The 22,547-nt window shown below is 39.0% G+C and overlaps 1 protein-coding gene across 2 annotated transcripts in view; it reads left to right on the forward strand.

Annotated features, from left to right (window-relative positions):
• Positions 1 to 4,120: 4,120 nt before the first annotated feature.
• SPTBN1 (spectrin beta, non-erythrocytic 1) overlaps positions 4,121 to 22,547 on the forward strand; it is a 155,999-nt gene continuing 137,572 nt past the window's right edge. For both annotated transcript variants that reach the window (XM_075595946.1, XM_075595948.1), the window contains exon 1: positions 4,121 to 4,278. The gene's annotated coding sequence lies outside the window, so the exon portion shown is untranslated. The remainder of the gene's footprint in view (positions 4,279 to 22,547) is intronic.

Raw genomic sequence — 22,547 nt, forward strand, 5'->3', positions numbered from 1 at the left:
ATTTAGCAAACAGTTATATTTAACCTATTAAATGTGCCTCAGTCCATAGATCACTTTGGTCCCGAGATGCACTGCCTAGGACAACAGGGAATTAAAGAGAGTGGCACGTTTAATAGGTTAAATGTAGCAGATTGACACTTTAAAAGAAACCAGTCAAGTATAAATATATTCAAATCCGTTTTTCAATGTTTAACAATGACATGGTAAAAAAATGTTTTTGTGTTTTTACTTTACAATCTTTACATAATGTCTTTTGGTGATAAGATATTCATAAAACCCCATGTCAATTATTACCGTAGCTATGTACCTTTGTTTAGAAAGTAATTATGGTTCCAAACATTAGTCAAACAGATAAATATAAATAGTTGATATATCTGAATCCGGTGGTCCTGATGAAAAGTGACACATTTATTTTTCAGAAGATACATTTAAACAAGGCAGGTCCTTTAAGGGCGACTAAGGGGGTTCTGTTCCTGGTAGTTTATTTGTAAAATATCCTTGTGAAATATAACACTTTGTTTAACAGAAAACTACGCTATACAAAATATCAACAGGCTTGTCGGGTTTCACACTTCCCTCCAAGGTCCAAAATATAACCACTAGTATTCTTTGCAACATGCCACGGTTATGTCCACATTACGTGGACTTCTAGCTTTAAAACGAGTACCTGGGATATTTTACACCATTGAAACCTACACTATTTTATACGCTTACGTAGCCAGAGTATTATTATTTTTTTTTACTTCTTAATCTACAGCGTGGCAAAAAAGGGAGAGAATTAATCAAATATAAGCCCGGTATGTTTAAGATGAAATATATGAGCGGCTAAATTAAACTAGGATTGACAAACATATAGGTAAATGTAACATTGATTAGGTATTTATTGTATCCAGTCCAACAATGAATGTGTCTTTTATGTTCTTTAGCGCTTTATACAGATAGGAAGCTGCAAGTGTAAATTTCTAAGTGTGCTAGGTGATAATGGGGTCAGACAGGGTGCAGACCTGTCTGTGACATGCAAATGCACCACAAGTGGTATTTTTATTGACTGTACGTGTTTTTTCAACTATACGCTCACCCCTGATGTCTCCTAACCGCAGGTTCTATTACAGACTGCATGATGGTGTGAAGGCTGAAGTGACATCTAGGGATATACATTGTTTTGCTTGAGTGAAAACAAAAGCAAAATACAACCTGAAATGAATAGTGCTATTGTCCCATTGCCTTTTCTGAGGCTGTAATCGGGTTGTACTTTAAATATAGCATGAAATAGCTGTGAAGAAAGCAGCTGAAGTATTGTTTGTGGAGAGCACCATCCAACTCAGATATTTAGTCCACTCCCAATTGCTGCTGATGGCTGCTCCTACTATCTGCTGGTTGCTCCTGATTGCTGCTCCTGCTGCACTGACTGGAACTAGAAATGTGGAAATGTCTTCAAATCTGCTTTGAAACATATTTTGGCAGTTTTCTCTCAAATTTTGCATTACTGCTTCATTTTTGTGAAAGATCACGTTGCTCGGGTATGCAGGAAAATAGACTTCGGTGCAACAATTTTGCCAGATTGCCATGAAATTGTGCGACTTTTGCCAGAATTGATTGAAAATGACTATATATATATAGAGAGAGCAAATGGAAATATTACTGTATGCTCATTTGCATGTCTTAGACAGGTCTGCAACCCCGCCTTTCACCATTATCACCCAGCACACAGCACTTCCACTGCAAGGGATTCTGGGAAATGAGATGCAAATCAGCACACAGCTGTTTCAACCTTAATGGGTCTCCTCAGTGTGGGGTTGGTTATACTGGTTTTGCAAAATGAAGCAGGGATAGGTTTCACCACACTTAGTTAAGTTATGGTGGGTAAAAAAAGTGACAAAACCCTCCACAGTAAAACATATAGCAAATGGAAATAGTATAAATACACACACTGAGGAGACCCATTAAGGTCGAAACAGCTGTCTGTGGGTGGGTTTGCTGGCTATACATCTTAACTCAGGCTGTGCTCAAAGCTGTGAAATAGAGCAAGCTTAAGCTTATAGGGGACCATGTTAAATGGTTTTGAAGTAAAAGGGGGCACTGTGTGCTCGTTTGCATGTCATTTCCCAGAATCCCTTGCTGCAGTGGAAGTGCTGTGTGCTGGGTGATAATGGTGAAAGGCGGGGCTGCATACCTGTCTAAAACATGCAAATGGGCATACAGTAATATTTCCATTTGCTATATGCTTTACTGTAGAGGTTTTTTGTCTCTTTTTTTTACCCACCATAAGTTGCAATATGCAATGCAGGTTGACTTTTAATGCTTGCCTATTTTTGGGTGTGAAGTTTGCCTTTTTTGCAAAATGTTTATCACAAAATAATATCAGAAAATGTTTCCTGATTTGTGAAATTTTGCAAAAACATCAAACATCTCTGTTGCACCATAGCCATATCTCTTCACCCATCAGAAATACTTTCTGCCATCTCTGTGTGCATCAAGTTAGCAAGAGGAGGGAGAAACATGTCTGCAATTCTCCCCCCAACTCCAGACTCACAGATTCACAGTCACCATTTGGTTCCAATCTTCTCTGGTCAGAGTAGGCTAATAGATTGAAAATGGGATGATTTTCTAGGGGGAAGGAAGTCTTAATTGGAGCACTGGTGGTACAAGGCAAATACAAACGAAGACATTGCTTATGGCCCTAATTCTCAAGAACAATAGCTTATACATTAATGTTAAAAATCAGCATTTCATCTGGAATATGGATATGCATGTCCCCACCCAACACCCAACATCAATCCAGTACATTCTGCAGACATTTATTCTGGCTACTTACTTCTGCATCATATAGAAAGTATTTCATTAGTCGTAAAGATTCATACCACCGCAGATCTTGCTTTTGTTTTTTTTTTTAAAGAGAAAAATAATGTAGAAATTAATACTTCCTATTATAATATATGCACCACGTAACGTCTCGTATTGCTCTTTAATCACACCACAATTCAGATGGAAGTTCAAATTTTTTGTGTTACGTAATTAATAAATGTGATACATCTCCTATTAATATTCCCCAAGCAGAAGTTTGACGCAGTTTGAGTCAAAATGGATTAAAGAACCCTGATAAATTGACGCTAAGAAACATAAAATGATAATGATGGAAAGGGGGAAGTGTATTGACATAAAAAAAAGTCTATAGATACTGATGTATATGTCATGTATGTTACGTTGTAAATGTTATATATTTGTTTTTTTATGTTACTTAAAAAAGTGCAAAGAGTAGTTTGATTGAACGCATTGCTTTAGTTTCTCCTCGTGTTTGCGTCAAATACAAAACCCGGTTTCTCCGACGTGTCGCAAATTATTGGCAGTAAAGTTTGTCGCTTGTGACCGGGCGTATTTTTGTGAAGCAAATAAAAGATAAAAAAAAGTGATGCAAAGAGATTCAGAATTTGATATATCTTTGAGCGTTATTTAACATCCTACTACTCCTTATATCACAGGCTGATATGTACACGCTACAGACATGGGAAATAATATTTAGATCGACACAAAGAGACGCAAGACAATAATATGCAATTTACTTCAACTTCGCTCCAAATATGCCTGATACATCCCCCTCCTTTCTGCCTAATTTAAATCACAAGCAGTATGAGGAATTAAGGATTGAACATGTCAGAATAATGTGTCATTTCTGCAACATTTTTCTCCAACCCCTTAAAAAAAAATAAACTGTGCCCTTGTGTGATGGCAGAGACCTGTCTGGCTAATTAACCTCACTGCTTGTTAATGGCATTTCCCAAGATCTGATGTAAATGCAAAGCCATGACACAGATATGACGCCTAATCCATGGTGTGCACAGAGAACAAGGCGCTGCTTCTCGCAGAGCAACACAAGCACTGCACATGTCTCTCCGGCTGATAAAACATTCAGCGACATTTTGTTTGCATTTCATACAGTGGGATGAGAGGGGTGTATTTTTTGTTGTTGCCACCATGCTATTTCAGCGGCAGAGTTCAGGATGTGGGGGGTGGGGAGAGGTTTTGCTGAGACAGAGAGAGGCGGTGCCCGGGGGCGTTTCCCTCTGCGCAGGGCCGGGTCTGTAGCGCTGGCTGTCCGGCAGGGGTCGCTGTGGCGGCGCTGCGGGCGCTGCCTCTCCCCGCCCCTCTCCGGGAAGAATCAGTGCAGCTGCTGCTGTGTCTGAGGCTGCGGATTCCTCCAGTCACTCCCTTCATTCTCATCCCTGCTCTGTGCTGAAGCGGCTGCCCTCCTGCAGGCTCCCACACCCCAGTGCATTCCAGGTAACCACACCGAGGTCCACTGCATCTAAATATCATTTGCCCCAACGTTTGCAGAGGATTTGTTAAGGGGTTAAAAAGAAAGAAATACCCGGGGTGCCATCATCATCATCATGCGGGGGGTATAGGTGCTATATCATGGCACAGAGCAGCACACTGCAGAGGGAGAGGAGGGATGCAGATATTCCGCACGGTATTATCTGTGCATCTAACCTCCCATCCCCTCGGGTGAACTATGCTGACTTTATTTTATTTTTGTATTCTGGATAATGCCATTGTTATTATTATTATTTTAATTTTCTCAGTGGTGTTACAGTGGGTTAGTGAGCAGGGATCTGGGATTGGGAATGCAGCAGGAATGGAGACTCCCCGCCGCAGTCTGCATCATTGCAGTAGGGTGTTTTTTTTTGTTTTTTTTTTGCATTTTGCTTTCTAGCTGTATCATGTTTTACTGTTGCTTTTTGGAGAAGAATAAGCTGCCGGGGAGGGGCTCCCGGCCCCCGATTGTTGCTATTGCCCCTGGGAAAGCTCTTGTTTGGGGTGGCTGTATGGGTGACAGGGAGGTGTAGTGTATAACGGTGCAAGGCTTGCACACAGGCGTGGTCCTGGGATGGGTGTAGTGTTCCTTTCTCTCCATGTCTTCCTCTGCGTCTAATATACATCTAGATAAATATACATATTTCCTTTCCATGTGTTATATTTTTTTCTTTTAACCCTCTATCTTCATATAATACAATATTCTCTCACTCCCCCCTCCCCCCCCTTGGTACCCACTCTCTCCCCCGTTTTCTCTCATTTTTCAACAGGTTTCTTCCCCCCTCTGAAGCTTATGTTGAACCATTATTGCCTATGTGGTAATATGTAGCATGTCTGATTGGGTGGCACAATAATGCCAGTGAATACATGTATGCAGCTCTTTATGTATGTAACCATGTGAATGCCGTCTCTGGCAGGGGGAAATGTTAATGGAGATCCTCCTAGGTATTTCTGTCTGGGAAGGAAGCACCTGGGTGCCTGAGAGGGTCAATGCAGTAAAAGGGCTGTGTGCTGCTGAGGATGATGCAGCACGATGCAGCAAAGTGGCAAGCCCTGTGCGTTCTCTCTGCTCACATGGGCATAAGCTTGTGTGCCCATCAGAACCCCACCCTAGGATGGGCATTACCGCCTTTCCACCTCCACTTGTGAACACATCGTGCCTGGTCCGCAGTACCCTCCCTGATTTTACTCTTCCCGTAATGAGGCTGCGCTCACTTGTTCTGATGGCAACTGTGTGTAGCATATTGCTTGTCATGGCGCCCTGTAATGAAGGCAGTGGGGGCGGTTAATTACAGTTCTGCAGCCTGAATGCGGTCAGATGGAGAGGGGTTCAGCCTACAGCTCTGGCATATTAACCCCCTCCACTGCTGATCGAACCTGTGGCAGCTAAATGTTAATGCGAAAAGGTACAAGTAGTACAATTGCAAAGATGGTACCATAGCCAGCGAGTAATAGTTGAGATTTGTTATGCACCTTGCTGTATAGATATTATATACAGCAGTTCCCCACCTTTCACTTTATAGACTGTGGTCTAATAATAATTTTTTTTTTTTTAAGTTGCTCGCAAAATCCCTCTACTCCTCCTGTTTTCTCCCATAATCCTCTCACAATGTAATGTGCTAGTTAACTAACCTCATGTTTAGCGTAATTCTTATCTTATTATTGAGCAGGTGCCAAGGGAGAGCTGATGCCAGACATGCCAGTTTGTCTCGCGACACAGCAGAATAGCAGTATTGTGCTAACGGGTTTCAGGCTAACAAGGCCCCAACCTGCACCATTTTCAATAATATTTTTTTGGGGTGTTCTGCACACTCACCACTTAACTGTAAAGAAGGGACGTGACAAAGTGCTTCTTTATGGAAAGAGTAGTGACTGCATGGAATAGTTTTTAGGCACAAGTGGATACATGGAATTCTAGGCACAACTACCAGGGGGCAGATATAACGCTGTATATAAAGCACAGGTTTAAGTTACTCTGGAAGAGAGCAGCTTAGGTGACCAGCTGGGCTTGTGTATTTGCATGGTCTTATGGGCGGAAATAGTAGGATAAAATATTAATGGTAATTCGCTTATTTTGCACTTGTGTGGATTTGTCTGTGATGTTTGGTCTTTTTTTGATGGATAAAACAGGTGCATGTTTGTTGTTTGCACATCATCTCTGCTCTCTGGGAACATAACTCTTCCTGGATAAAACATTATTATTTTTACTTTTAAATCGTATTTACACCTAAATTCATTCCAGAAATATATTTTTGGACAGATTTTGAGACATTGACATTATCAATGATGTCTTCTTACATTGCGAATATTGATCCCTGTCTTGAAAAAAAAGTGGATCAACTATTTTTCAATTGGAAATTACTGTAACCTTTCATCATGGTTTTATTTCTTTACTCTCACAAGGCGTACAAAGCCATTCCACCCCTCTAAAATGAATAATAAGTGTCTGCTGTTGGAATATAGTGCTAATTAAGCTGTCATTTAGAGGGGGGGTACTTTCTTATAAGCATTGGGATGGAAACCCAAAGTCATAACTAGGCTGCAATGTCATTTTCCAGCCTATCACTACTTCGACTATAGCAACATTATATTGGTTTGGAGGTTTGTTTATACAATGTAGAAAGAACTCCAGTTACTGTACTTATTGTAGACTATTGTGTTGCTAAGTGATGGCTGTCAATGCCATTTGTGTGTGTTTTTTTTTTTTTTTTTACCTATTTTAATAGTTTTTTGTAAGCTAGTGTTAAGATCATTTTTGTACACCTCATTTTTGTTGCTAGGAGGATTTCATATTTATTTAACAGACATGGTCTATGGACAAACATCTGTGCAAATGCTTGGCATGCTTGGAGTGACATGTGTGCAATAAGACATCCACCCTAAATGTTTATCGTAGCTGTTTGAAATACTTCCAATAGCCGACATGTGCATACCAGAAAGAATGTATTTGACTATGTGCTTGATGAACAGCTGTCTACAGTACAGTTGGAAGCATATTTGATGACATCACAGAGATGTATTTCTGCATATTAATGGTAACCATAAAAAAGGAATGAAGTGAATAGATGTAATCTAATCGTGGGTAAACAGCTTCTTTTCAGAATGGGTTGCACAAGGCAAATGTAAAACCTGACCTTCAACAAATATCTTACTGTGCATCTAAATTGTGGTATGTTTAAATAAATCTATACAATGTTTTAGGAAGGACCGTTGTATTTGTTATTTTTTCTGCAATTCTTACATTTCTAGTTATGTTTTAAAATGTGGCATGAAAAGCAGGTATGGTATTTTAATTAAAGTATTCTTTCACCGTGGATATATGAATTAAAATCTTGCCCATATTAACTTGGTATCAGTTTGTAATATACTTATATTGTCTTCAATAACAATTTGCTACTGGATTTGGAATTACTGATCGTTGAGACTACAGTTAGGAGCCGCCATGAAGATTGAAGCAATGATGGGCAAAGTATCTCCTTCTTTATTAAATCGACATTAAAGGGATTTGCCACATGGATCCTGAGATTTCTTACCGTATCTATAAAGTACCAAATGTTTTATCGGTGCTTAATTTACATGAAAGGCAGGTCATATGGAAGTCTTATTTTGAGACCCAAGGGCCTTATTCTATAAAGTGCGATAGCGCCGATCCAGCACTACAGCTCAGATGGCCCCACTGATTTCAACGAGGCTTTCCATGTTGTAGCATCAGGTTATTATATTTATAGAATAGGACCCCGAATCTCCAACTTCAGGAAGATCATATTTCCATAATTGGTGGTTTCAGACTCATTCATACATTAACCATTGGTATACTGGTCTATTATATACACTCCTGTATTGAAACATTATTAGTCCAAGAGTACGAGTTCCAGACATGTATGAGGGACAGGATAAGGTAACATGAGAAATTAGAATTCATTCAGATGCGAAGAGTAGTGTAAAGTCTGAACGAGTCAAGTAATATAACGTAGAATTTCGTAGCATAACGGTGAAAGGTTTTGAGGTGGAGGGAGTTTTAAAATAATAGGGATTATATCAAAATCTCATCATGGATCTGCTTGGCTTTGGAATTGGAGATGGAGGAGTCAGTGTCTGCACACAGTATAATTTAGGCTCAGTGAGATCTAAAAAGAGTGTTTCAAAAGCCAAGCCCTTTGAAACTCAGAGCGTAGAATGGTTTGATAGACATAAAGTGCCCACGATGGGTTTGACCAACACAATACGAAACAGATATTGACCTTTTAATAGTTACCATGTAGTTTGGTCAGTGGAGGATATGAAGGGCTAGTAAATCAAAGTGAGTAGCCACAAGAATACCTTTTACAGCTTGAGAAAACAAATTGGCAAATAAGCAATGCCAGTTGTAGTCCAAAATTGGAATGGAGACACTTTTTTTTTTTTTTAATTGTGTGGGTGTACACCAGTTGTTCATGAATTTCGGAGGCAAAAGGGCAACAGTGATTGAGAGATGCAGTGCCAAGGATTTTTTTTTTAAGGTGTGTTATCACCAGAGCTTGAAAATAGACAGAGGAGAGAGAATAAAGAGGGTGGTGAGAATGGGCATTTAACAGATTATCTGAGTATGGAAAAGATGCCTTCTTATGTGCAGGTGTAAATACAGAAGTATAGGAGCGTTTAAATAAGAGAAAATGGAAGGAAAAACAAAGGTGGGACAGAGAATATAATGTAGCAGTAGAGGATTTTCTTTTAATCTGCCTTTAAATTCAGTAGAAAATCTTAGTGAACATGGAAAGAGTAAGAAAATACAGACTGGATCAAGAGCTCATAACTAGAGATGAGGAAAACATTTGAAGTTGGCGTTTTCAGCGTGTGTGTTTGTGTACATTTCTATATCTATCCTCTTCAGCCCTCGCTGATCCACTCACTGCTGGATGAAGATATCACCAGTGATTATCCAGTTACTGTGGTGGGAAGCCTCTCTTGTCCCATGTTGCTCCACCACATTTTCTGATGTTATCCTCCCATCTTACTTTTGGTTATAGTCTTGGTATTTAGAAATCCCGTACAATATCATCATTGTCCAACATTGGTGATTTTTTTTTTTGCGATATGCCCGACCCACTGCCATTTTAACTTCTTCACCCTTGTTATGATGTCAGATTTTTTGTTTAATTTTCAACCCATTCATTGTTCTGATGTGTGTGTGTGTGTGTGTGTGTGTGTGTGTGTGTATGTATGTATATATATATATATATATATATATATATATATATATATATATATATATATATATATATATATATATATATATATATATATATATATATATATATATATATATATATATATATATATATATATATACACATACACACACATACACACACATACACACACATACACACACATACACACACATACACACACATACACACACATACACACACATACACACACATACACACACATACACACACATACACACACATACACACACATACACACACATACACACACACACACACACATACATACATATATACACACATACACACATACACACATACATACACACATACACACATACATACATATATACACACATACATATATACACATATACACATATACACATATATACATATATACATATATACATACATACATACATACATACATACATACAGTTAGGTCCGGAAATAATTGGACACTGACACAATTTTCATAATTTTGGCTCTGTACGCCACCACAATGGATTTGAAATGAAACAACTGAGATGCAATAGAAGTGCAGACTTCAAGCTTTAATTCAAGGAGTTGAACAAAAATATCGTATGAAACATTTAGGCATTGCAACCATTTTCATACACAGTCCCCTTATTTCAGGGGCTCAAATGTAATTGGACAAATTAACACAATCATAACATGTTCATTTTTAATACTTTGTCCAGAATCCTTTGCAGGCAATGACTGCTTGAAGTCTGGAACACATGGACATCACCAAACGCTTGGTTTCCTCCTTTGTGATGCTTTGCCAGGCGTTTACTGCAGCTGTCTTCAGTTGTTGTTTGTTCGTGGGTCTTTCTGCCTTAAGTTTTGTCTTCAGCAAGTGAAATGCATGCTCGATCCGGTTGAGATCAGGTGGTTGATTCGGCCATTGCGGAATATTCCACTTCTTTGCCTTAAACTCCTGGGTTGCTTTCGCAGTATGTTTTGGGTCATTGTCCATCTGTAAAGTGAAGCGCCGTCCACTCAACTTCGCTGAATCTGAGCAGACAATATATCTTTATACACTTCAGAATTCATCCGGCTGCTTCTGTCTTCTGTCACATCAATAAACACTAGTGACCCAGTGCCATTGTAAGCCATGCATGCCCATGCCATCACACTGCCTCCACCGTGTTTTACAGATGATGTGGTATGCTTCGGATCATGAGCCGTTCCAAGCCGTCTCCATACTTTTTTCTTCCCATCATTCTGGTACAGGTTGATCTTAGTTTCATCTGTCCAAAGAATGCTGTTCCAGAACTGGGCTGGCTTTTTTAGCTACTGTTTTGCAAAGTCTAATCTGGCCTTTCTATTCTTGAGGCTTATGAATGGTTTGCACCTTGTGGTAAACCCTCTGTATTTGCTCTCGTGAAGTCTTCTCTTTATGGTAGACTTGGATAATGATATGCCTACCTCCTGGAGTGTGTTCTTCACTTGGATGGTGTGAAGGGGTTTTTCTTTACCATGGAAAGGATCCTACGATCATCCACCACTGTTGTCTTCCGTGGACGTCCAGGCCTTTTTTTGTTGCAGAGCTCACCAGTGCGTTCTTTTTTTCCTCAATGTACCAAACTGTTTTGGCCACTCCTAATGTTCCTGCTATCTCTGATGGATTTTTTTTTTTTTTTTGCAGCCTAAGGATGCCCTGTTTCATTTGCATTGAGAGCTCCTTTGACCGCATGTTGTGGGTTCACAGCAACAGCTTCCAAATGCGAATGCCACACCTGGAATCAACTCCAGACCTTTTACCTGCTTAATTGATGATGAAATAACGAAGGAATAGCTCACACATGTCCATGAAACGGCTTTTGAGTCAATTGTCCAATTTACTTTTGGTCCCTTGAAAAAGAGGGGGCTACATATTAAAGAGATGTAATTCCTAAACCCTTCCTCCAATTTGGATGTAAATACCCTCAAATTAAAACTGATAGACTGCACTTTAAGCCCATATTCATTATTTAACTGTAACTTGAATTTATTTTGGTACAAAGCCGAAATAACAAAACTTGTATCAGTGTCCAATTATTTCCGGACCTAACTATGTCAACAGCAAGCTCTGGTTATGTAGCTTGCCTTCAAAATACAGTATGTATTATATTATTTCTACCCAATTAGGTAACATCTGGGCATGTAATCCACAGATGTAAAACTGGTATCTTTTTTAGCTTCTCTTAAGTGTGTGCAATATGTTACTTTTCTGGTTACCAATGTAATTCTTTACAGCTACAAGTCACAACTCTTCTCATTAAGGACCCATTTGTAGCTTAAAGCTGCAGTTCAGTCAATATCCTGCATGTTTGTTTTTTTTAATAAATCAGTTCTGTAGTAAGAAAAAATACTTTTAGCATTTTCTGTTTTAAAAAAAACAACTTTGAAAGACCAATTTTCTTGTATTCTATTTTAACAGCCATTTGCTAAGGCACTGCCCCTTCTTGTCCTGTCACAAGCTCTGGCACACCCCTTTGTCAGCCCTGCCCTCCCTCTAGCACTTGTCAATGCAGCAGTGCTCATGAATATTCATGAGCTTCCACTGCCAGTCAAGCAGATTATAAACAAATGCCAGCTTTTAATATGTCACCAAATTTCGACCTATCAATACATGGAAAACGAATTGAGCTGCAGCTATACTGTTCTTTAGGTAATTAGAGATTGCACACATGAAACTATTGAAGTAAAAAAATAAATGTAAAAAAAAAAAAAAGACTGAACTGCAGCTATAAGTGGAATGCTGTATGAAGTTCACCAATCTGGTTTGCACTTGACCTAAGCTGTTTTTGCCAAATATTAACAAGTTGATGGCTACAGAATAAAATATCTGCATGTAAAAGCCATTTCTTTGTGTAAAGTGCCCATTAAAAAATAGTTTGAATGACAGTGTTTGTTCACTAGCAGACTGTAATTGTTAGAAAGGAAATTCCGCTAAGTTCCAATAAGGGATATTGGTGCTCAGTCCTGTTTTTTAACTGGCCTTGTCTTGAATGGCAGATGAGATGGGATCGTGCTCCGATAAGGGGTATCGTGGTCTAAATACACCTTTAAAATATATATTGAGCTAAATGCAGCAGTTTTGGGTGTGTATTTTTAGGAAAACACAAGTTATAGATTTTTTGTTTTAAATCTGTAAAACGCACATTAAATGTAAACTTTTGTTGTGCTCTTTGACCCATCACCCTAACTATGGGGGTTTTCTTATCAAATTAGGAATTATAATTTCACAACCTAAAACAGGGTTCTCATGTGAATCAATCATTTTTCTGAGTTTTTATTTTTTGCATAGTATTTGTATCTCATCAATAGTGTTCATTCCCGACTTGCTGTACATTATCTGAATATTCTTAGCTTCAACAGACGTGTACTAAAGAGAACATATAGAGCTGATTTTCTCCATGGTCTAAATCAGGAGTGCGCAAAGCGGGGGCTGTGCCACCCAGGGGGGCGCAAGACTCTTTGCGGAGGCTCGGGGTTTACAGGGGCCCCACGCGCTTCCCAAAGGCATTTAAATGAATGCCAGGGGAGCTACAAGGCCTCTGTAAACGTCACTTACCTTGGTCCAGGTGGCTTCTGCTGATGCGTCACCATGGCAACGTGACGTCATCACGCCAGAGCCAAGGTGAGGGGGGGGGGGCACAAGGAGAGGGGGACATCCGGAAGTGGGGCACACGGAAAAAAGATTGCGCTCCCCTAAATCAGTGTTTCCCAACCAGGTTCCGCAGCACCCCACGATTCCGTGAGATGATCAAAAGGGAGCTGAAGGATTTCCCCGATCTCCCAGAGCAGGGAGAAAGCAGAGCTCTTGCTAGGGGACTGGGCAGTTTCCTCTATCCTGATTGGCTGCTGCTGGGTAATGCAGCCAATCAGGATGAGGTGGTGTCAGGTGCCTGCAGATTGTGGCTAAACAGGAGGAAGGAGCATGGGGAGTAGAGGTGTGTGTGTGTGTGTGTGTGTGTGTGTGTGTATATATATCCGTCTTGTGTATTTTCTGTGTCTCGTCTGTCTCCTGTGACTGTCTCTCTGTCCTGTGTTTTCTGTGACCCTATCCTGTTGAAAGGGTGCCTCAGCAATTGAGCAGTGAGATTAGGGATGCCCCGAGAGAAAAAAGGTTGAAAAACACTGCTCTAAATTAAGCTGCTGGGGAAAGAAAAACAATGGTAACTACACAGTTCTCAGAAACCAACCAAACACAAGACATTTTGCATATATGGAGTATAGACAGGTGCCCCATAATCTAAACTACATTTCCAGTTGACCCTACTGAGCTTGTAGTCCTGGCACTGCTGCCTTGGACCCCACATGATTTTACATTTTCTTTATTATTGTTTATTTGTAAAGCACCAACGTATTCCGCAGCAGAGTACAGAGTGATATAAATGACATAAACAGAGTTATGTATATTACATAAACAGAATGACATTCCACATAAGGGCAAACAGATACAGAAGGTAACGAAGCCCCTGCTCATCAGAGCTTAGTTTAGAGATCACTATCACCAATCCTTTGTTTATCATTTATCTTGTATGGCGCCAACATATTCCACAGTGCAGTGTGGAACGGAGGGCAGTAACGTTGTACATGCAGCATGTTTATCCAAAGGAATACAATGCCACGGCTTTTGTAAACGTGGGCGCGCACACAAAATAAAATGTCTCTGCCGCGCAGTCTCTGCCGCGCAGTCTCATGTCATTGAGGTAAAACACATTAAGTGCGTTTTCGGCAAAATGCACTTCCTGACATGGAATTTCTTGATATTTCTATTGAACGTAATATCAGAACTTGTCGTATGAAAATACCTTTCTTTTTAAATACAGAATTTTTGCTAACAAAGAACATTTAAACGCTTTTTCCTCTGTACTCAAAGAATGTAGTTAATGACTTTTTCCCCTCTACGACGATTCCATAACGATTTACAATGTTCTTTAGCCATCCGCTTCCCTAGACCCCTAGATATGCTGAGAGAAAAGGACGCCTGGTAACAGTCTTAATTACAAACATGCTGATTTTCATCTGGATTCATATTTTGCATTCCTATCAGAGGAGATGAAAGGGGAAAAATAGTGAAGGGTGGGTGGGCGGTTTGGAAACAGGACATTTTGTGTGCTAATAGCAATAGTAGGTGTGGTTCAATCCCATAAGACTTGTAGAGTACAATGTGTTGGAGACCTTCCAGTGTTGTTAGGAAGTAACAATATGGCACAGGCTTGTATTCCCAGTATAGCTAAAAAAGATGCAGAGTTTCCTACAAATTCTATATTTTTGTACTGTATAATGATAGTTTAAGGAACATGTTGCCAACATGTTTTTAATTCAGAATCTAGAGTCAATCGGCACTAATACTACATATATGAGCAAAAAGAGTGGTGCACGCTAGACAGATACATAAATAAGAGTACCTGCAGCACTCATAAACATCTGTGACACTCAGTGGTCAAACACAAAGCAATTTAATGTAAAGAGAGCAAAGAAGTCTCATAAACAAAGCATATTGCACAGGGCACTATCAGGATGCAGCTACCTAAACAAATACTCCCTCCGGAGGGGTAAACCCAGGAGGAAGGGGAACAAAGAAGACAAACACACAGATCGACACACTGCAGATATCACAATACAGTGCAAAAAAAGGTGCTACACACTGTCAAAAAGGCAACAACACTAAAAAGAACACAATCCAAAAATCAAGGGGGGCAGCGGCAATATGCTTTGTTTGAGACTTGTTTGCGCTCTGTACATTAAATTGCTTTGTGTTTGCCCACAATTAGTGTCACAGCTGTTTGAGCGCTGCAGGTACTCTCTTATTTGTAATTTTTTTTAATTGTTTCTTAGTTTTTTGGATTAAAAATTTGTTTTTGTTTTTTCAGATTTAGGCCCAAAAGCCTAGTGCCAAATACAGCAAAAGTAATGATCACAGAATATAAATCATACGTTGCTTTGGTTGGTAGTTGGAATTAACTGAAGAAATGGTATTTGAAATATGTAGTAAGCTGCGCTGATTGTATTGCAGTAATTAAGCTCTTGTACAATGGTGGATTTTTAAGCCCCCCAAAATAATTAGCATCGATGTTTTTAATATTTAAAGATAATTGTCTGGTATTGGATCAGGATAAAAAAGGAAAGGACTATACTTTAAAACCTCATTCCGTAGCAAGCGGAAATTACTTACGTAGCATTTTCTCAAATCTATTTAATACGTGTATATTCACATTTTCATTTTTATAACTTTTTGACCTAATACTAAACAGAACAAATGGCATTCAACTGAATAACACTGAAAAATAATATACGTTCTGGTTACGTGCTTTTGTAAAATTTTCACAGGCGGTAGCTTCTATTTTTATTAAGACTGTAAAGAAGAGGTAAAAGCCATGGGATGAGGAATATGCAAGTAGAAGTTCAGGTGACGTTGTTGTTTATATATATTTTTTTTTATGAATATATATATATATATATATATATATATATATATATATATATATATATATATATATATATATATATATATATATATATATATATATATATATATATATATATATATATATATATATATATAACAAAAAAACGAAACGAAACCCTTTTCCATCATGCTGTAGCTCTGCTATCTATGGCCCTTAATTAATGTATGATGGACCCCGACGTGTGTGGTCTCTGGAGATTTTAAGATATGGACATCAAACTCTTGCAGTGAGATCAGGACTGGTAAACTAAACAAGTGGTGCTTAACTCCAGTTCTCAAGCCCACGCCAACAGGTCCTGTTTTCTGGATATCCCTGTTTCAGCACAGATGGCTCAGAGGCTCAGCCTTTGAGCCACCTATGCTGAAGCAGGGATATCCAGAAAACAGGACCTGTTGGTTTGAGGACTAGAGTTGAGCACCCCTGATCTAAAACATGTGATGCATATAGGCTTCTTGATCTCTTAAAGCAAGCTGTTTTTTTTTTGTTTTTTATTAAAACCTTTTACCTTTTAGTTCAATTAATTTAATTCAATACAATCCACACATTGATAAGTAATTAGCTAAGTTGCCGATCAATGCGTTCTCCTGTGTTCGATCAGTAAAGATTTGGTTCGTGGGTTCACTAAATGGCTGTCAGTGCAGCAGAAAGAGGACCAAAGATGCAAAGTTCTGTGTGGAAGATCATGTGACCAGGCAGTCACTATATACAATTGGTGCACTGCTAGAGAGAGGGCAGGGCTCGGCCTGTTTCAGAAGAGGAAGGGGAGGTGACTTTGTAACTGGTTGCTATAGAAATAAAAAAAAATGCTTGTTTCATTATAATACAGTACATTAAAAATGTCATGAACAGTTTTGTTTTTTATTTTATTTTGAAATCCTACTGTGCATTTCATTATATATTCCTTGTCTCATCGTATGTGTTATATTTAGTATTACTGATTATGTTGGTTTGTCTAAAGAATTCTGCAGAGAGCATGGACTAATTCATCCTTCACCATATGATTGTAAGTACTTTTTGTGCGTGAGGTATTGAATGGAAACATGGCAATGCCTCTTTTATGTATGGTATGATCAAAGCAGTCTTTTTCACTTGTTTATTTTTTTAATACAATTAGAACAAACCTACACTAAGAGGGAGAGTTAAGATGATCAGGTTATCAAGCCTATGGTATCCCATGTCATTGTGTTCAAGTGAAAGTATACAAAAGGCAAGTTCATCCTTTTACTTAAAGCTGCAGTTCAAGCAACAACCTACATGTGTGTAGCTCTATACTATGAGAAAATATTTGTAGCATTTAAAAAAAAATCCTTTAGCAACCATTTACAAAGTCACATCCCCTTCCTCTTCTGAAACAGACAATGGCACACCCCCTTTTTGAGCCCTGCCCTCTAGCAGTGAACCAATTGTATCTAGTGACTGCCTGGTCACATGACTTTCACATGACTGACAGCCATTTAGTGAACCCCTGAGCCGAATCCTCGCCAATCCATCGGCAATTTAGCTAATTACTTATTGTGTAGATTGTATTGAAGCTTATAGTGAATGAAATTTTTATTTATATATCTATATATTAGCTTGAACTGCTGCTTTAAATATTTGTATATAGCAGGGAATATACATGAAGCCTAGGCAGTAATTAAGCATACATTATTTAGCAACATTAGGATGTACCTTCAATCTAGCTCATCTGCAAAACTGTACTTCTCCAGTCACTGATATCCGAGTACCTCATTTCTTTTAAAGGGACTAAGCTTTTAAAAGTAAAATTCCAGTTACTTGTTTCTTATAAGACCTTTTAAAATGTATCTGATGTATTTTTTACAAACCAGCCGCGCTTTGTTTTTTTAATTTTTTTTAATACAAAAATATTGGAAAATAAACAGGTGAAGGACGCATAGAAACAAGTGGTAGGTGAGGTCAGAGTGGAGAATATGCCAAACATTTAGGAGATGTTTCTACAGCTGTTGTCAACTAGCTGTAAATAAAGCTAATCACTGGGACATTAGGTGCTGAGTTCAGAGAAACAGAGTTCCTCAAATTGTTAGATTGAAGCTGTTGACCTACAAGTGACCTTTTAGGGCTGTTCTGCAAAGTAGCATTCCCATGCAGGGAAGAATGTCCCCAACGCAAGGTGAAATACCACAGCTGTTAACTGGGCGTTTGAAATATTCATTCAGTAGCATAAATGTGTTTAAATGAGACCGGATCGTCATGCAGTGTTATTTATCAGACGTGTGTGTCATTAGAAGCGCATATTTTTAAAACTGCAAAGAAACTGAAGTGTTAACATGAATGGGCTTTTGTCTTTGGATTTTATTTACATTCGATTGCTGCAAAAAAATATTTGTAGTTTTTTTTTTTTTGTTTAAATTGGAAGCTGCTCCGTGTGAGGCAGCATAGCTCAGACTCGTTTTCAACAATAAAAATCAAACTACACAAAATTACTAGCATATTTTCCTTCAAGATGAAATGTTGATCTTTTCATTTGGTGCCACCAAGTAATCCGTTAATTGACAATTGTGATTGCTAACACATCTGATTTATTGTTAATTGATTTAATCACTGCTGCCACCTAGAGGTACAAGTAGTCCAATGAATAACAGTAGTAATATGTTTATTAGTCTGTCTTTAAACCTGTGTTCTTTAGAAGCCAGGGGTTACTAGGGATGATTCCTTGGGAGAATTAAAGAACAGTGGATGTTTCACCATTCAATATTAATATTTTTGTAATTGAATAATTTAAAATGTTTATTAAAATGCACAGTGCAATGTTATAAATGACATCTCAAATAGAAAGCTGTGAATACAAATATAAACACTGCCAAAGCAATAGTAATATTGCCTACATAGGATAAGTGAATTGGGGTTATAGGAAGTCACAATAGATTTGAAGGGGGTTCCACAGTCACAATACGTTCCCAAAGCCATTGCCATCTCTTAGAAAGTAACAAACTGCTGTGTAACTAATGCCTTAAAAGCCTCGGGCAAGTACATCTAATTGTTTTCAATGTTTATTCTGGAAATGTTTAAGTATTCATCCAGTTTCTTTGGAGGAGCCGTGTGCAAATCTGATTTCACTTTAGAACAAACAAAATTGTCCATCGCCTTCCTCTCTCATACAAGCCCCTCGCTTGTAAAGGCAAACGAAGGAAAAGTTTCACACATTCAGAATAATTTAAAAATTACATACTCCGTTAATAAAAATAAATAAATAAAGACATGGATTGCCAATATTTGTCAGTACTGTTGGTTTAGCCAGTTTCTTCACGGGTCGATACCTTTTTTTTTAATTAGAAAATTAGCTTAGTGGTCTGTGTCAAAATATAGATCTTGATGGATATCGGTTTCGTTGGGTCTGCTAATTCACGAGTAGCTTCTAGATTGCCTTTAACTTCGGGAAGCATTATTGTTCTTGTTTTTCTAACTCGGGGCTGGTACTCGACAGTACTGAGTGCTGGAACCTCGTCAGAAGTTAAACTGAAGGGTACAGTGTGCAGTACATGAAATAATATTGATGGGAAAGATCTTTGCAGACCTGTGAAAATACATGCCAGGGGGAAAGTCTACTTCATTTCAGTTTTGGACTGGATTAAATGCCTTATCAGATGAGATAAACGTGTCATTTATGGTATTTCAGCAGTGGAATCACTGATAAACTCGCACCTAAAATTAGCAAACATTCCCTGGTGCAGACCCATTTTGGGCAATAGATTAGGGGATCAAAAGCAGTTTGTGTGTCTGGTGGAAAAGGTATGTCAATATAATCTTTCTATGCAAGAGTGAGAAGTTCCTTTCGGTAACATTTATAAAACTGCAAAAATTAAATGTCAAAATAGTAGAATGAAAATCAAATTGTACAACACATTCCGGTATATATTATTATAGTTTATTTAAATGTGAGTGCTGTCTGTGTGAAAAATACATTAACTATGATTAATAAACTACTGTAAGCCGTTCCCTAGTTGTGTGTTATATCCTGTTGCTTAATTTCTGTAGTAACAGCTCTTCATTTAACTTGGATTTGCTCCATTTACATATTTGTGGACCATCGTCATAGCCTGCACACAACTTCCGTTTCTCTATTGAGCTATTCCAAGTCCTTAACTACTCTTCATAACATGTATTTTTTAAACCCTTAATTAATTTTCATGCCTATTGGTGTATGTTTTGATATTTGCCTTTAAGTAAATAAGTGAAACACTATTCCAATTTTTCTGCTTTTCTTATTTCAAACACATCAATATCCTTGCTGCCTTGACTTCTACTGCTTGACATTGTGCATATATTTTTTTGTTTTTTTGTTCTCTACAAAACTTTTTCCTTTTGATCAGCTTTGGCTTTGTACATCACTTTAAATTAATTTCTCTCTAGAATTCTCTATGCATCTATACTTGTAATAACTATAGCATATTTTGGTGTCATTTATAGACTTGAAGTTAGATTTGTTCTAAGTGTAAATGGAGTTATGTAGAGCATCTATTTGTACAGTGAGTTTTCAGTTATCCTTCAGTTTCTCTATAAAACACAATCATTTAGTATTACACAACTTAGAATAAAATTTAAAAAAACAACAAAGTTTACCAAACGTTAAAGAGGCACTCAAAGTGACGTTTGTTACTTTAATTAAAAAAAAGATTTGAAGCAGAGGGTTGCAGGATCTGAACAGCATTGATTTTCAGCTCTGGGAACCCCCTGCTTCCGAAGTACGTCAAAAAGGCGTGCCGGTAGCGGTTTTGGCTGGGCAGATCTAAATGGCGGCTTAAATGTCCCGCATCACACTGGCCAATAGGAAGCCCTGACGTCATCCTTTGTGTCTTCCTAGTGGCTCTCATGACACAGGACATTTAAACAGCAGAGAGATACTGGTATCCCCTACAGCGGTAAGACCTCCCTGCTTTAAGCTGGGGGGGTGGGGGGGGCATTGCTTACAGGGCTTCTTTAAATCGCACCTTTTCTGTCTGTAGCAAACTTTCACACTTCTCCTGTGGTTTGGATACATATTCATTTGTTGAATGGTAATACATTATTTATAATGAAGTCTTTTACTGGATATTGTGTGTAGCTCCTGTGTCCCCCCCCCTCCCCCACCACCCTTGCGGGAGATCATGTAGCTACCTTGTGTATTCTGGTGCATACGTGTTGGTGTAACAGAAGGCCTGAGGGCTCTGCGATGTTGTGTGGAGACATCAGGTCATGCTTTTTGCTGGTGGTTCTTCCTTCAGAGTAGTGCCTCCATCCCATAAGGATCCTGAGATAGCCAGGATTGTCCTCACAGGCAACTCTTACTCTGGTCTCAGAATCATACATCACACCGATGGACGGTACAATGTTCTTTATTAAGCACAACATGGCATGACTTGTTCCATTCCCGTGGAGGCAGTACACCGGGCTTGAGGCCCTAAGCACCCCATCTATGCTACCTCACTCCCTTACAGGGTAAGGCCTCGGACCACTCATATATATCCAGGAGAAGCTTTTCTTCCCTCCATGGATATGCTCCATGCTCCCACCATGCAGAGAGAACAGCACAGACCTCCCTCCCAGAACCACTTACTTTAACTTTTAGAGGAAAACCCCAACCCTTCCCAAGAGAGTGGCTTGTAAGCCGACTTCATACCAGGCATAAGCCCTTGTAGTACCAGGATAATCCTGAACTGTATTAATTATCATCCTATGCAATTACCTAACCAGGCCATGAAGGATTTACTTCCAACACTGCTCTCTCTCTACTGGGATTTATGATGTTGGAAGGGCCAAAGAAATTAGTAGCCAGGGGTACCCCTCTATATGTGTAGTAAGATATGCTTTAGCCAACGCATACTCTTGCTGATTTTTGTTGCAGCTTGTATGGTTTTCTTTGCTGTGCAAGTAGAGTTGTAAGGCTCCGCTCAGGGTGCCGGCATCACGAGATGGTGTGTCTGTGTCTGTGTCTGTGTCTGTGTCTGTGTCTGTGTATATATAAAATCATTTTAAAACTTTAATATCATTTCATTTAGTATGAATAAAATGGGGCATTACTCCTCACTCCCCTGCTCCCCCTACACGCATGCTTAGTCTCTCTCCGCATCTAGTTCTTCCTTGGAGACGTGTTGGCGGCTTGTACCCTTTCCCCTTATTCCTTTTCATCGTGTTTGGTCACGTATTAAGCTCTCATTAAGCAAGTGACTAACAAACACTGTAAGAGTTGCCAGGAAATCCACGGACAATACTTATTTTTTGAACAGTGTGTTAAAATAACTCTGACATCACCAACCAGGGAGTCAGAACCTGTGACCACTCCCATCCATACATAGGGCACCTCACCAGGTGTGAGGGCAAACCTCCATAATTACTGCTGGCATGCCCACAACTTACCAGGCCTTACTGTCAGCAGGAGAGATGACTGCAGCCATTTTATAGCATGGTTACATTCTCCCCCTGGTGAATCCCACCGTCCCCGGCTGGGACCTAAATTTGCAGTACCTTTCGTCAGGAATCACTGTAAAATGGAACATACATCATTATTATAACATCATCTCTTTATAACATAACAACTCACATTGCGCCAAGCACGCCC

The sequence above is a fragment of the Ascaphus truei genome, chromosome 4 (genome assembly GCF_040206685.1).
Source record: "Ascaphus truei isolate aAscTru1 chromosome 4, aAscTru1.hap1, whole genome shotgun sequence".
In the NCBI taxonomy this organism is placed as follows: Eukaryota; Metazoa; Chordata; class Amphibia; order Anura; family Ascaphidae; genus Ascaphus; species Ascaphus truei.